Source organism: Neurospora tetraspora, assembly GCF_033439725.1.
Source record: "Neurospora tetraspora strain CBS 560.94 chromosome Unknown B0H65scaffold_4, whole genome shotgun sequence".
Lineage (NCBI taxonomy): Eukaryota > Fungi > Ascomycota > Sordariomycetes > Sordariales > Sordariaceae > Neurospora > Neurospora tetraspora.
The window spans coordinates 44198-59891 of record NW_026944386.1 but is presented as its reverse complement, the minus strand read 5'-3'; positions in this window follow the sequence as shown (position 1 = coordinate 59891).

The following is a 15694-nucleotide window of genomic DNA, read 5'->3' as shown; positions in this document are numbered from 1 at the left end:
TCCTTTCTATTTATATCGTTTATAGATTGCGTAATACTAATAATAAATGTATTACTTTAATTGATAGTAGGTGCTTTACGTTCGCTTTTATCGATTATATATTTACTATATACTTTATTATACCGCTTTTAAAAGTCCCTAAATTAAAAGCGCTATATTTTGCTAACGGAATATTGAAGGGATTAATTACCGATATTACTCAATTTAATAAAACATTTATTATTATATAGAAATAGTTTTATGATTAATTTATAATTTTATAATCGATTACCCTATTATTTTCGGTATATCCTAATTAAAAAACTATAACCCCGTGGTTCTATAGCCGGAAGGTTCAATTACTTTTATAAAAAAATATACCGGCTGATATTTATTAATTAATTTATTAATTACCCTCCAACGGATATTTAAAGTATAGAATTATAGTAAATATTATAATAAAATTATCGATTAAATAACGGCCCCCGTTCCGCTTATAGAAATAAATAACCCTAAGCCCAAATTTATTTTTATCGAAGACTTCGACCTTACAATTATTAGCCGCTTTATACTCGCCTAACGAATAAGGAGAACCGTAAAATAATAATTAGCGAAGTTAAAAATGCGCCGAGCATATTCTAATATTTTAATATTTTATTTTAAAACCTTCCGCCTCTTTATAATTTATTTAATTAGTTATTAAATTGGTAATTTATTATTTAATTATTAGGGCGTAGAGGTCCAACGCGGACTATTGTATCCCAATTTACTAAATTCATTATTTGAATGACTTTATTAATTTAAGTAATATTGAAAATTTTAACGTAACGAATTTTAATTAGTTCTACGAAATATATAAATTAAAAATATTTTAAATTTCGTATACGGAAATTAAGGAGGTTATTAAAAAAGTTAGGGCGGAGGAGGAGGCCCGGGCTAAAAAGAAAGAAGGGGGCGCCCTAAACTTCAAGGGAGGAGATAATAAAGGTAGTATTAATAGAGGAGTAAAGATAGGACGGATGGATTGGTTAATAGACCTATTAATAGAGGAGATAGTAAAGGAGATTATAATTAATAAGGGTACGAAGTATAAAATATTATTAGGGAAATATTTTTATAAGTAAATTAATACTTATATTAATAAAAGTCCTAGAATTACAGTACACGTTACTAAAACTATTAACGAAATATATTTAAATATCAAGGAAGGAGACTTTGAACCATATAAGGAAGTTATTAAAATTATTAAAATTATTAAAGAGGATATTATTAGATTCTATGAGAAGGTTAATAAACCCCTTAAGACTGATTAAGAAAATAAGGAGAAATTCCTTCGCTAATATTGGAAATATATTAACGTTTTTAAATTAAGGAAGGCTACGGTTATACCCTTATATTATATATATAATTCAAAAATTAAATTTAGGCCGGGAGAGTAATTACCGTACTTTTAATCTTACTTATTTAACTGTAAGGAATTAAACGTTATTAAAAAAATAAATTAACAATAATTTTAAAAATAATTTTATTTGGCTTTTTTAATTAGAGGCCGCCTCCACCATTTTTTTAATAAAGGAATTAGGCGGAGGAGTGCATATTTACGTCGATTATTAGAGTATTAATAATATTACTTTTAAAAATAAATATTGTTTTCCGTTTATTAAAGAAATTTTGGACGTTATTTATAAAGTAAAAATCTTTATTAAGTTCAATATTATTATTTTTTTAACCGTATTTATATTGTAGAGGGGTAAGAGTAATTAATAGTATTTATTATATATTTTAAACTATTTAAATCATTAGTATATCCTTTTGGGCTTTAACATACCCCCAGTACTTTTTAGAATTATGTAAATAATATTTTATATAATATTTTTGATATATATGCAATAGCGTATTCAAATAATATTCTAATTCTTTTTAATAACGAAGTAAAATATAAAAGGTATATTAACGATGTATTTAAACAGTTAGTTAAAGCTAATTTATAAGTAGATATCGATAAATATAAGTTCTATACTAAGAAAATTATATACTTTAGGCTAATTATTATACCGGGAATTATCGAAATAAATTTAAAGAAAATTAAAACAATTATAAATTAATAATCTCCTACCTTTAAAAAATTTTTATAATATTTTTTAAACTTTATTAATTTCTACCGTCGTTTTATTAAAAAATTTTTATTACTAGCAGTACTATTCTACGATTTTATAAAGAAGGATATAGAATAGGATTAGATTTTAGTTTAATAGATTACTTTCGAAACGTTGAAAGTAGTTTTTAGTAGTAGACTTATTTTGCGTATATATAATTAATTAAAGAAAATAATTATTAAAACCGATACTTCCAATTAAGCTTCTAGTGGTACCCTATTATAATACAGCGATAATAGAATTTTGTACCCGGTAATTTACTTTTCGTTATAATATACCGCTTAGGAATATAATTATAATATTTATAATGAAGAATTACTAATTATTATTAAAATATTAAAAGAGTAGACGCTAAAATTCGAGGGCGCGTATTAACCGTTCGATATTGTAATAGACTATAAAAATTTAAAGATTTTTACTATAAATAAGTAGTTATCTTTATGCTATATACGATAATTATAATTCTTATCCTATTTCGATTTTCTAATCCGCTATACCCCTGGTCCGAAGAATTTACGCTCTAACGTTTTAAATAGAAAACCGGAGGACGTTCCGCTAAATATAGACGATTATTATTTAAAGGTTAAGAATTATAATTTTATCAACCTGCCTGCTTCCAAGAAAGCTATTTAGAAACCCTATCTAATATTATTATTAATATAAAATTAAACAAGGAAGTTATCACGGGGCGAGAGGACACCGTTGGGGGTAGGGTAAGATATACGTTATTGTACGAAGGAGAGAAAGGGAAGTGTACGTAGAGGACTAGCTATATAAGCGAGAGCCCAACAGGCCAGTCCGTGCGCGCGCACGTAAGGCTGCACGTAATTAGGACATATAACCAATATATAAATATATAGCTCTAAACTATAGCACTAGCTCTAACATGGCATATATACAATTAGTGCAGTACAACCACATTATAGGCTAGCTCTATAATACTATCCCCCCTCAAAAGAAACTCGTAGAGTTGAAAAATCTATATATACGTATAATAATAGACTTATTCCTTCAAATCTAATATTCTATTGTAATCTACAAACTACGTTAGGGGCAGCTTTCTTAACTATATATTTATTGACCGTTGTATAATCTTACTAAATATTAAATATAATTTACCTTCTACATTCTTACTAACTATTATATCCGTTTACACCGTTGTAATCGTATTTAGAAGTAGCTTCATTATATCGATGACCGAGGCGATCTCCCGTTAGAGGCGAGCAAAACAGCGCCGCGGGAGTTCCGGGGTTATAAAATCAATAGCGGGAAATAAAAAATCGGTAGCGAAACAGTATAAGAAATTCTAAACCTTTAGTAGGATAAACTTATCCGAGTTTTCGTAATAAAACTACTGTAGGCGGTATTTACAATCGATAATATTATTAACTGGCTCTTAAATGGAGGTACTAATCTTCTATTTAACATAACAATATTAATATAAATTACTACCTAACTAAGTACAATTAATAAACTTTTCGAAAGTCCATTCTTCGTATTCCTCCTAATTATCCGTTCGAATTATTACCCGACCGTTATTTACCTTAACATTTAAAAACGTATTCTACCCTAATAATCCTTTACTAGATTATAATTATATTATAGAAACGTAGAAAATTAGCGAGCATTTTATATTAATTAAAAGGGCGAAGTAAATAATATAAACCTCAGCCTAAGTAACTTTAAATAATCCCTCCTAACGAAGTAAAAATTTCAAATATAAACGACTATTAACGAAATTTATTATATTTAATAAAATTATATTGCCGGGACAATACTTAGAAAAATCGACGGATTTCTTACTAATATTATCTTTGTATTATTCCTAAATATAGTAAATTTATTAAATTCCGAAATATTAAATTTTCTAGAAGCGGTCTACTAATTTAAAAACTTTATAATACTTTTTTAATTAAATTAAAGATAAATTAAGAGGAAGTAGCGTACGAAGCTCGGTACTTATCCGGGGGTAATATCCGTAGTTAACGAAGAAGGGGGATACGCTTATCGACGACGATACGGTATTATTATTAATAAATTCTATAATTACTAACTATTTTACCCAATCTGTTTATACCTAATCGATATACAGCTATAAGAATTATCCTATTGTTATATTAATTCTTTTAATTTAAACGTTAATTTAGGGGTAGAAAGCGGAAATTAATTTATAAATAATACATAATTTCATACAAAAAGTAAATTAAAAACGTAATACGAATTAAGTACCCCTATCTAATAGCATACTATTTAATAGGCCGTAAATCGAATAAATATAATCGATAAAATGATCTGCGAATTCCTCCGCTTCCAAGGTTATAATCGGGATGTAGTACCGTATTTTGATTAAACGATCGATAACGATACTAATATATTTAAAACTTTGGCCAAAGTAAATACTTCCGGGCAGCGGAGTAATATAATCGATTATAATATCCTTCTATAGTATTGAAAATACGGCTACGGGTTTAAAATAGCTAGTGGAGCCTTACTTTATTAATTTAATCTTCGTATATAAAAGATAACCTTTATAAAAAGTTTTTATATTATTATATATACCCTACTAATAGAATTCGTGTTATAAAAGTTCGTAAATAGCGTTGTGGCCGGAGTAACCCGCGCCCAAGAAATTATATTAGTAATTAATTAATTAGAACTAAAATTCTTTATTGTAAAGGTCGATAATAACTCTATTTCGCCATTTCGTAATACTGTTAATAATATAATATTCTAAGAAAATATAATAAAAAGCCTTCTTAATTATTAACGGCTATTAACGCTTTACTTTGTTTATTAAGTAAAAGATTAATTCTTATAAAAAAATAGAAGTTTCGTAATTTGCCCAAATTAAATTGTGGGTTAATTTATTATTGAAATTGTTTATATTTAATAAATAAAGGGAAGAAGTAGCTGCGGGGTGTTTGAAATAACTGTATTCAAATTATAAAAGGTCTAATAGAATTTATTTATGTATTACGAATTTATTATCTTTTATCTCGTCGGGGTAATTGTTTAGTTTACGATTTAATACGTCGAGGTAGAGGTTCTTAGAACTTAATATATATTTAATTAAAAAATTAAAATGAGATAAGAATTAGGACTATTGTATATAGTGTTAAATAAACTATTTATTAATTACAAAAGTTTATAGGTTCTTATAATTTATTAAAATATCGAATAATTATTAGGCTCCTTCGAATTCTAGCCTCTATTCTTTTTAAATTTTAATAATAGTTAATAATTCCTTATTATAAATATTTTAATTATATTCCTAAGAGGTATATTTAGTTAAGAAGTAGGTAACCGGGTAGAAAACGCTGTCGTTACTGTATTATAAGAAAATACCGCCGGCGGCCCAATTAGAAGTATCTATTTCGATAATAATCTTTTTAGTCCAATTATAAATTTTAAATACGGGGCCCTCGGTAAAAACCTTCTTTAAAAATTTAAAAGCTTTTTAATAATTATTATTCTAAGTCTAAATAATGTCTTTCTTAACTAATTTGTAAAGCGGGGTTGCTATAATCGAGAAATCCTTTATAAAATGCTAATAGAAGTTTGCAAAATTTAAAAAGGATTATAAGGACTTCTTAAATTCGGGTGCCTACTAATTGGTAATTACTTTAACCTTCTCTAAGTCTATTTTAATACTGCCTAGCGTAATAATAAAGCCTAAATATTTTGTACGTATTGTATAGAATTTATATTTATTAATATTAATATTAAAGCCCGCCTTAGTAAACCTTTCGAATATATTGTTAATTTAGTATTTATAATTCTGTATCTTATTGGAGTAGATTAGAATATTGTCGAAGTAGGCGGTCGTGTAAATATTGAAGATATTATAAAGACTATTGTTAATATAAATCTAGAAAGCCCCTAAGGCGCTTTATAAATTAAATAATATTATTAAAGCTTTAAATAGACTAAACCGTATAATAAAAGTAGTTAATTATTCGTAGCCTTATTTAATATAGATAAGGTTAAAAGTAATAATTATATCGAATTTAATAACGATTCTAATGTAATAAATTGCGTTAAAGGTTCTTTTAATTAATAAGGGGTAATAAGATTTAAAAGTTATATTATTAATATTTCTAAAGTCGATATATACGCGTATTCCCCGCCTAACTTTTTAATAAATAAGATTAATACTAATACTTCGGATTAAGAAGGCCTAATAAATTTCTTTTTAAAATTATTATTAATCTACTTCTTAATAATATTAAATTCGTTAGGGTTCAAAACGCGGCCGCCAGAGGCGGGCGGCGTAATTCCCGGGCAGAATTCGAATTTAAAATTGTAAAATTGAATAAGGGGAATGATTTTAACACCTTCCTATCTAAACGTATTAATATAATATTAATACTATTTAGGGAATTTAGTTTAAATTTAAGCGTCGGTCTTAGGGGGTTTATTAGCCTTTTTATAAAATTTAATAATATCCTCCAATATAATTTTATTGATAAAAATATTATTAGCTATAAAATAATTGTTGATAATCTTTTTGCAATGGGGAAAATCCTCCTCTTTACTAGTAAAGTAAATAAAATTAATTATTCTTATCGTATAAAACGTATCCTTATTTCCCTTACCAATTAGAGCATCGATCTATTAATAAAAATAATTATTAAAGAATCGTTTATACTTCTAATTTCTCCCTTCTAATATTTCTTTGATTATATTTTCTATTAAATTGTTATTAATATTTCTAAAGTTTAAGGCTCCTCCCTCTTCCTTTATTTTATCCTCTTTAATTATTCTTTTAATATCATCCTCTATATTAATTCGTATCGTATAAATAACTTACAATTTATATTTTTCAACTAATTAATTAAAATTCAATATAAATAGCTCCTTAATATCGTTAAAATTAATAGGACCATTAGAAATACTATAGAATTTACCCGGTATATAATAATTAACGTTATTAGTATAAATTCCTCTAATTACCTAATGAGGAGTTAGGGAAACGCGGAGGCAGGTTTAGGACGGTATAGTAGCGAATATAAATATTTAATCCGGGCCGCTAAGAGTCTTATTGATAGATATAGTCCCTAAATAGTTAGTAACCTGGCTTTTAAAGTAATTAAACTGTTAACGAACGGCTTTCATCACAATTGTAAAAATAAATAAGTAGCCTATAAATTCTTACTATAGTATTAATTCTAGTTCCTCCTTATCGGGGACCTCTTCGTAAGAGGGCTTCCTATACGTAGGATGTATACTAGTTACCTTAATAGGAAGTATGTACCGTCTAATTAATAGGGCGTAACGAAAATAAGCTAGAATTCTATAAAGGAGATAGCCGCGCTATTCGTAAACGGGGCCGAAATGGAGGGAATTGCTAGACTAATTAATATTAGGAGCGTAATAAATTAATTAAAGGTAGCTTAAAATAATGAGGTTATCCTCTACTAAATTGTAAATAAATAAGTCGATTACTTCGTAATAAACGCCTACTTATATTATTAATTTAAAGAAGTAAATAATACTACTATTAATATAGCCGTTAACGAAATAAAGGAATTTAAGGGTTATTAATTCAAAATGAGGGAGCTAATAATAATAAATAAAATAATAAGTAATAAAATTAAAAGTAGTATAACCGCTATTAACGAGGGTAGAATAATATAATTTATACAGTCTATAAGCGAAGTAGATAGAGAAATTTAATAAATTAGGGTATTTATAACAGCTATCTACTAAAAATATATTTATTTCAATAATATTTCATTATATAAAGATAAGCCCTTATCTTCCTCTTCCTCCTTAGCTTATGAACTAATACCTCTAAGTATAATTTAGCTAGGAGGCTATATATTTCCCTAACTATAAACGGAGCCGTTCTCATTGCTTATAATAGGACCGACGAAGCCGAGTTAGTACATAAAGACCGGGTACTAATAGCCGCTAAGGCCGGGGGTACCAGGAGCTAAAGCGCCCGTTAGTATACCTATAGGGGGAATAATGCTTATAACGTTAACCTAATAGCCGCCGCCATTATAGGAACGTTATTAACTATAATTGCATTAACCCTAGGCGGGCTACTAGCCGCCGCTACTATTATTATTATTATTATTATATTATTATTATTATTATTATTATTATTATTATTATTATTATTATTATTATTATTATTATTATTATTATTATTATTATTATTATTATTATTATTATTATTATTATGATTATTATTATTATTATTATTATGATTATTATTATTATTATGATTATTATTATTATTATTATTATTATTATTATTATACTTAAAAGGTTTAATCACTTTTTTAAAATTAATACGAAAATAATGTTCGGCCGAAAAATAACCCTTTTTATTATAGCGAGTATATATCCCATTCTTTATACGAAATTCGAAAACCTTGTTATTGATTATATAGGAGAATTAAACGTCGGAAGCGGATATAGCGTTAAAATTTATAGTGTTACCGCTTTAATGAGTATTAGGTTCGGGAGTGGAGGCGTTAGTACTAATAGCGGTACCGGTCTTATAGAAGGGGTTAACGTTCTTTTTGTGCTAATTTTTATTTTTTAAGTTTTTAATTAAATTATAACCTTTAGTAAGCTATTCCTTATATTTATTATTAACGGACTAGTCGCTGTAATAAATAAAAATAATTTAAATACGTTCGCTAATCTTCTAATAGAAATAATAAACCTTTATATTGTTATTAAAACCGTAGTAATCGATAAAGAGGGTAGATTTCTCTTCGAAATCCTACTATTTTATTCCTGTAGTTATTTTTAATTCTTCTAATTTGCGGCGAAAATAAACGATAATGTCAACGTTATTATATTTTTTATTAAATTCGTCGATTAATTCGAGGGTTATACCCTATTTAGCGGGCTCTCTAATAAGAACCTTATTAAATTCAATTTTAATACCTTCGAAAGGAAATCCTTAAATAAAATAGGTAATTAATAAGAATTTCGTACGCTTATTAATTAAAATGTTCAATTTATTAACTTAAACAAATTTAATACGGGGGCGCTAAATATAATATTTAGTAGTACGTTTAATAGAAATACCTTTATTGTCGAAAGTAAGAGATATAATAATATGTAATACCGACTTATAGTTGCTATTATTGTTAAAAGTTATTGTTTCGGTTTTTGAATCCTCGTTGTTATTAGGATCCTCATCGGCGGGCGGGATAATTTCGGGTTCGGAAATAAGTTCGGCTTTAAAAGCGGTAACAAAACGTTAATGAAAGTTATTAATGTATTTAAAATACTTATTGTATTATTTTTTATACGCCTTCTTTAAATTTATATAGAAATTGGCGAATTTTTATTTTAAAGTAATAATATTATTATTAACAGTATTAATAATATCGAAATAAATATTGTAAATAGTGGTAAATTCGTCGGCGTAGTTATTATAAAGGTTGTAGATAGTTTTATTGTAATTCTTAGCTACTTCTTACGCGTAGAAAAAGGTTTAAATTTAAATTGTAATAATATTATTATTATAATATTTAATATTGTACTAAACGGTAATAAATTTAGTTTCGTAAATTTTAAATTCTTTTTATACCTCTTAGGCTTAAATATAGGTAGCGATAATATTATTGTAGAAAAGGTAATTAAGGGCCCTAAAATTATTTAAAAAGAAAGATTTAAGCGAAGCTAAACCTATAATTGGTAGTAATATTGATTTAAACTATTTAATTATTAAAGGATTCGAAGACTTAAATAATATTAGAATAATATTCTTAATTAACCAGATCTAAGGTAGCTAAGGCGCCGACCGTAATAATAGCAAGAAAATTATTAGTTACCGGGGGAGTATATAAAACGATATTATTAAATATTAATTGTTAAATCAATATACTAGGTAAATAAAAGGGAAAAGAGAGCACGAATTATTTAATAGTAATATTTAGCTTAATAATTAATTTAATTCGAAACTAAAATTATAACGTAGGGTCTTAATCGTATAAAAACGGATTTTAATTTCGAATTAATAATACTAAGTTTATAACGTTGTAATGATTAAAATTAATTACAATCGCTTTTCCCTTAAATAAGCGCGTACAATGTAATAGAAAGGTATAATAAATTATTACGGGGCGAGAGGGTACCATTGGGAGTAGGGTAAAATATACATTATTATACGAAAGAGAAAAAGGGAAATATACGTAGAGGATTAGCTATATAAGCGAAGGCCTAATAGGCTAATCCGTACGCGCGTACGTGAGACTACACGTAACTAAGATATATAACTAGTGCGTAAGTATATAGCTCTAGGCTATGGTACTAGCTCTAGTATGGCATATATGCAGTCAGTGTAGTACAACCACATTACAAGCTAGCCCTATAATAGAAGTATTTTTATTAATATTAAATATTCTAAAAGAGTTAGAGAAGTTTATTAACAATATTTTTAACGATAATTATATTAAATTCATATTAATATGGGAAGCGGTAATTTATTTTCGAAACTTTGATTAATTTAAATAGCGCCCCTATATTAAAAAGAACCTACGGGTATTAATTGCGGAGGATTTAATAATAGGCAGTAAGGTTTATTATAGAGGACGAATATTTATTAATCCTAACAATACCGCTACCTATTTATAATTTATTTATTGCGCTTACTCCTCGTTAATGGCGGGATACTTTAGTAGAAATAAAATTTAAGTATAGATAAATAAATACTAATAGTAATTAAATATAATAAAGGTTATTAAGGCTTATTGTAAAGGATATTTCGTTTATTCGAAAACGAAAATATTATAACAAATTAAAATTAGCTACTTAAAATTAATACTAGCTACCTTCGTACCCTAGTATAATATTAATATTAATTATATTTTACCTTTCTTAGAAAATCCTTAATTAGGCTAGAAATTCAAGTATATTACTATTATAGTAGATCGTTTTATTAAAATACAATACTATATCGCTATTAAAACTATAAAAGTAAAAGAACTTACTAATTATTTTATCGATTATATATACACTTTCTATAACCTTCCTAATATTATAATATTAAATAGAGGCTATTAATTTATATTAACATTCTAAGTTATAATTTATAAAAGATTAATTATTAAAGAATTTTTAAGTTCCGTTTTCTACCCCTAAACGAATATTTAAATAGAGTATATTAATGTAGAAATAGAATAATATTTGCAAATATTTATAAATTGGGTATAAATAGATTAAGTTCGCTAGTTCCCGTTAAGAGAATTTATAAATAATAATATAGTATTAGAAATTATAAGAATAACCCCCTTCTTTACTAATTATAATTTCTATTTTTAAATAAGAAACTCTATTCGTACGGCTATATTTCTCTATTCATACCATACCCTACTTTTATTTCCCACGTTTAACCCTAACCCTGCCGGCCCGTATCGACCCTACGGCCTACCTAGACCGCGATGGAGTATTCGTAACTCCCAATAGCGTATTCGCATTCCCGATAGGGCATTTACAATAGTCTCTCATAATAGTCGTACTCCAATATCAACCCCCATCCGCTCCGCTGCCACACGTAGCGCAATCTCTTTATACCCTATAAGTCCAAATAATATAATATTAAAATCACATTTATATATAGCTTGAACGAAATCGGCCAATATACATAAAAAATATTCAATCTCTACGTAAATACTCGAATATTAAACCACCACAAAAATTTCAAATTTAACTAAATGAAATATCCGAAAATAGTACGAATAATAAGTCATCTCTATATACTTTTTTTTATATTTCCATAAAGCTTTCATTATTTACTAATCCTATAAGTGTAATTTTTATTGTATATAAAATTGTATCCAGAAGGATTATATACTTTATTTCTACAACCCAACGTCGCATCGCCGCGAAAATTCGTATATATAATAAACAACCATAAATCTAACACCGACAAAATTATAGAACTAATTCGTCATATTACTAACTTTTGGCAGCCTAATATGTCTATACCTCCTAACCCAGCTCTCTAAAATTAAATTGCCGAAATATTATACTATACGATATCTAACGACGTTAAGGATATATATTACTACTTTATTAACGTAATAGCTACCTATCTATTAAATTAAAGGTTACCCGTAAGCTTAGACCAACGCTGCCCAAAACCTAATTAAATTAAATTTATTTATTATATTATTTATTAACGAAATAATATAATTTTAATTACCTGTACAAACTATAATAAAAGCATTATTTTCTAAATAATATCTATTATTTTAATTAATAAAATCACTATTTAAATTATACTATTTAATCGGTTTAATAAGGAGCAACAAAATACTAATACTAAATTTCCTAATACTCAACCCATTTTAATCGACTAATTAACTATAAAAATATAATCTCTAACCTCGTTTATTTCCTATAAGGGCGGCCAAAATTCACCCCCTCTATAAAATTCAGATATATTCTATAACTAATTTTATAATAATATCTTCGCTTCTAATCGGATTTAAAAATTAGAAATCATACGTATATCCTCCTCAATTTAAAATAAACCACCTACGTAAAATTCATAGAATTAATACGCACGGCTTCATTCAACCAACGGATCGCATTTATTACTATAGGTAAATTATATACTATATTCTAATAGTATATATTTTGAAGATAATTTACGAATATTCATACTATTAAAATTACTATCCTATCTAATATTCCTTAATTTAGGTATATAACTACCTTATTTATAAAGTACAATTATATATATATAAATACAATAATATCCGCCCAAAAGATTATAATTTAAATAAACTGTCTATTATTCGTACTTCTATCAACCGGTCCAATATTATAATAATAGTATAACTAATTCTACTAAGCGCGTTTAAAAGTTACTAATAATTCGAATTCGTCTTCGGCGTATTAACACCTAGCGACTCCCAGCCCAATATTTATTTTATTTTGAAAATGATTATTTATATTAATAGTAAACTATTACTTTTCTCCGCCTAGTCGCATCTCTTATAACATTTTATATCTTCTAACTATAAACTCTCGTACGCAATAAAAGTAATTCGTAAATACAATACCAATACCCATCCTCTAAATTAAAAGGCTATATATAAAGATTTTAAGAAGCTTAATTCCACGTACCGGATAATACTTACTACTATTTTATTCAATATAAGTATAAATATTCCGGATATATAATATATAATATAATATAGCGTACTTAAATTTGATAACATCGTAGACCTAATTTAATACTTTAAACGCACCGTCTGTATAAATCCTATTACGTATAATATAAGGTTTTATTTCGTCCCTTATTACTAATTTAATTATTTTAACTAATTATACGAACTTATTAAAATAACGATTATATATTTTAATAATAATACTTTATTATACTATTCCGTTATTCCAATATTCGAAACCCAATACCTACCGCCTCCTCTATTTATTAATATTACTTCATAACATATTATATCAAATTTCGCCTTAATTAAAAAGCCGGTTCAATCGCCTACTTCGGAAAATAAAAATACTTCGGACGAAAAAAATACTTCGGATAAGAAAAATACTTCGGATAAGAAAAATACTTCGGACGGAAAAAATATATTAAATAAAAACAAATTATCAAACAACGAAAATACTATAATCACTCAACGGGTTCTATAGGAACTAGGTATTAGCAATAGTAATTAATAATTTCGTATCTAAAATAAAATAAAGAAAGCGGCTCAGGAAAAGGTTATAAAAAAGTATAAAGAAATTTATAAATTTATTAATATACTATATTTTAAACTATATATTAAAAAACTATTATAAAAGCCTAAATTACCCTCTACCTTCTGGGAATCGTATAATTATACAATAGATTTCAACGCTCAACGCTTTAATACTACTCCTATTGTAATACTTCGTTCGTAATATTATAATAAGTACTACCCCCCCCCCTAAGTCTCCTACTACCCGTCTTAAAAAAGAAATCTACGGCTACTAACAAATACGCAACAAAATTATCTAAGGCCAGCTTTATTCTAATTAAACTAAACCATTGTATAACTACTACAACTAAAACTCTTTATCATAATATCCTTAAATTCATTAATCTACGTAAAGAAATTTTTATATCTTTAAATTTTATATACGTACTTATATATAAATTTAGTAAATAAACTTCTATATTTACTATATAAAACTTTATTAAAATTATTAAAAAATTCAAAGCGAACAAAAATTTAGAGAATTATAGTAATATATTAAATACAAAATATACGCTATTTATTACTAATCTATAACGAATTACTTATAATAAAAAGAATATAGAAAAATGGTAATTAATAAAAACGGGATAAATATAAAATTTGAAAATATTTACAAATAATAATTCGAGTACTATAAATCCAACCCTATACGCGGCTCCTCCCGCTAATACATATATAAATATAACCCTACCTACTAAAAGGGTAAAGACTAATATAATACTAGTAAAGTAGAAGAAATAAATATATACGCTTTATATCCCCAAAAAACACTTAGGCGAAACTTCTTATTCAATCGTTTAAATCCTATAAGGGTCGATAAAAGATAAATAAGAATAAATAAAAATCTCGAAACCCATACTAAATTTTCTGTAAATTTTGGGCTCTACCTTAAATTTTATACCATAAATAATTTATATACTCGGGTATAAAAAAACCCTCCTTTATATTTTCTAAAATCCTTCTTTCCTCTTTTTCTTATAATTTACTCATACTTACTTATATACCCTATCGGATTTAAATTCCTATTCAATTTTATAAAATGCCCTACATTTTATCCCCCTATCGGATTTAAATCCCTATTCAGTTTTATAAAGTACTTTATATTTTATCCCCCTATTAAATTTAAATCCCGGTCCGAATTTATAAAATATATTACAATAAAACTACCCTATCGGATTTAAATCTCGCTTCCGTACAAAATAAAATAACTCCTACTTTCTCACTTAATTTCTATAAAGTAATCTTCTAATTCTAATAAATAACGTAGGAAAAAATTAATTACGCCTAATTAATAAATGACCTATATCCTAACTTCGTTGCAACTTTCTTCGATAGAAAGAACGTATAATTCTTATAACGGCTTTACTACCTACTGTTTAATTAATATAAATTTTTAAAGACGGATAAAGTAAAGAAAAAATTAAAAACTTTGAAAAAGGAAAGCCTTAATAATATTTTACTTTAATGTAATTAACCCCCTAATGCTAATATGTATAATATTAAGAAAATAAAGAAATTAGTACCTAATTTCAATATAATATTTTAAATCGACGGTCCAATTATTTACTATTGTAAAAAAATTCTTACGTAGCCTATAACTCTAAAATAACGGAGGAAATAGTAAAATAAAAACGGCGTGACGATATAATTATTTAGGTAAATAATAATATAACAGATTTATAAATCCTATTTACTAATTAATAGTAATATAGCTAGTATCCTAAGGTACGCAAATACTAGGGCCCTATTATAGTACTTAAACTACGTTTATAAATATATTTATTGCTTAAATCCTATAAAGGAAGGGTATTCTCCCTAATACTCCTCCCCTATAGCATT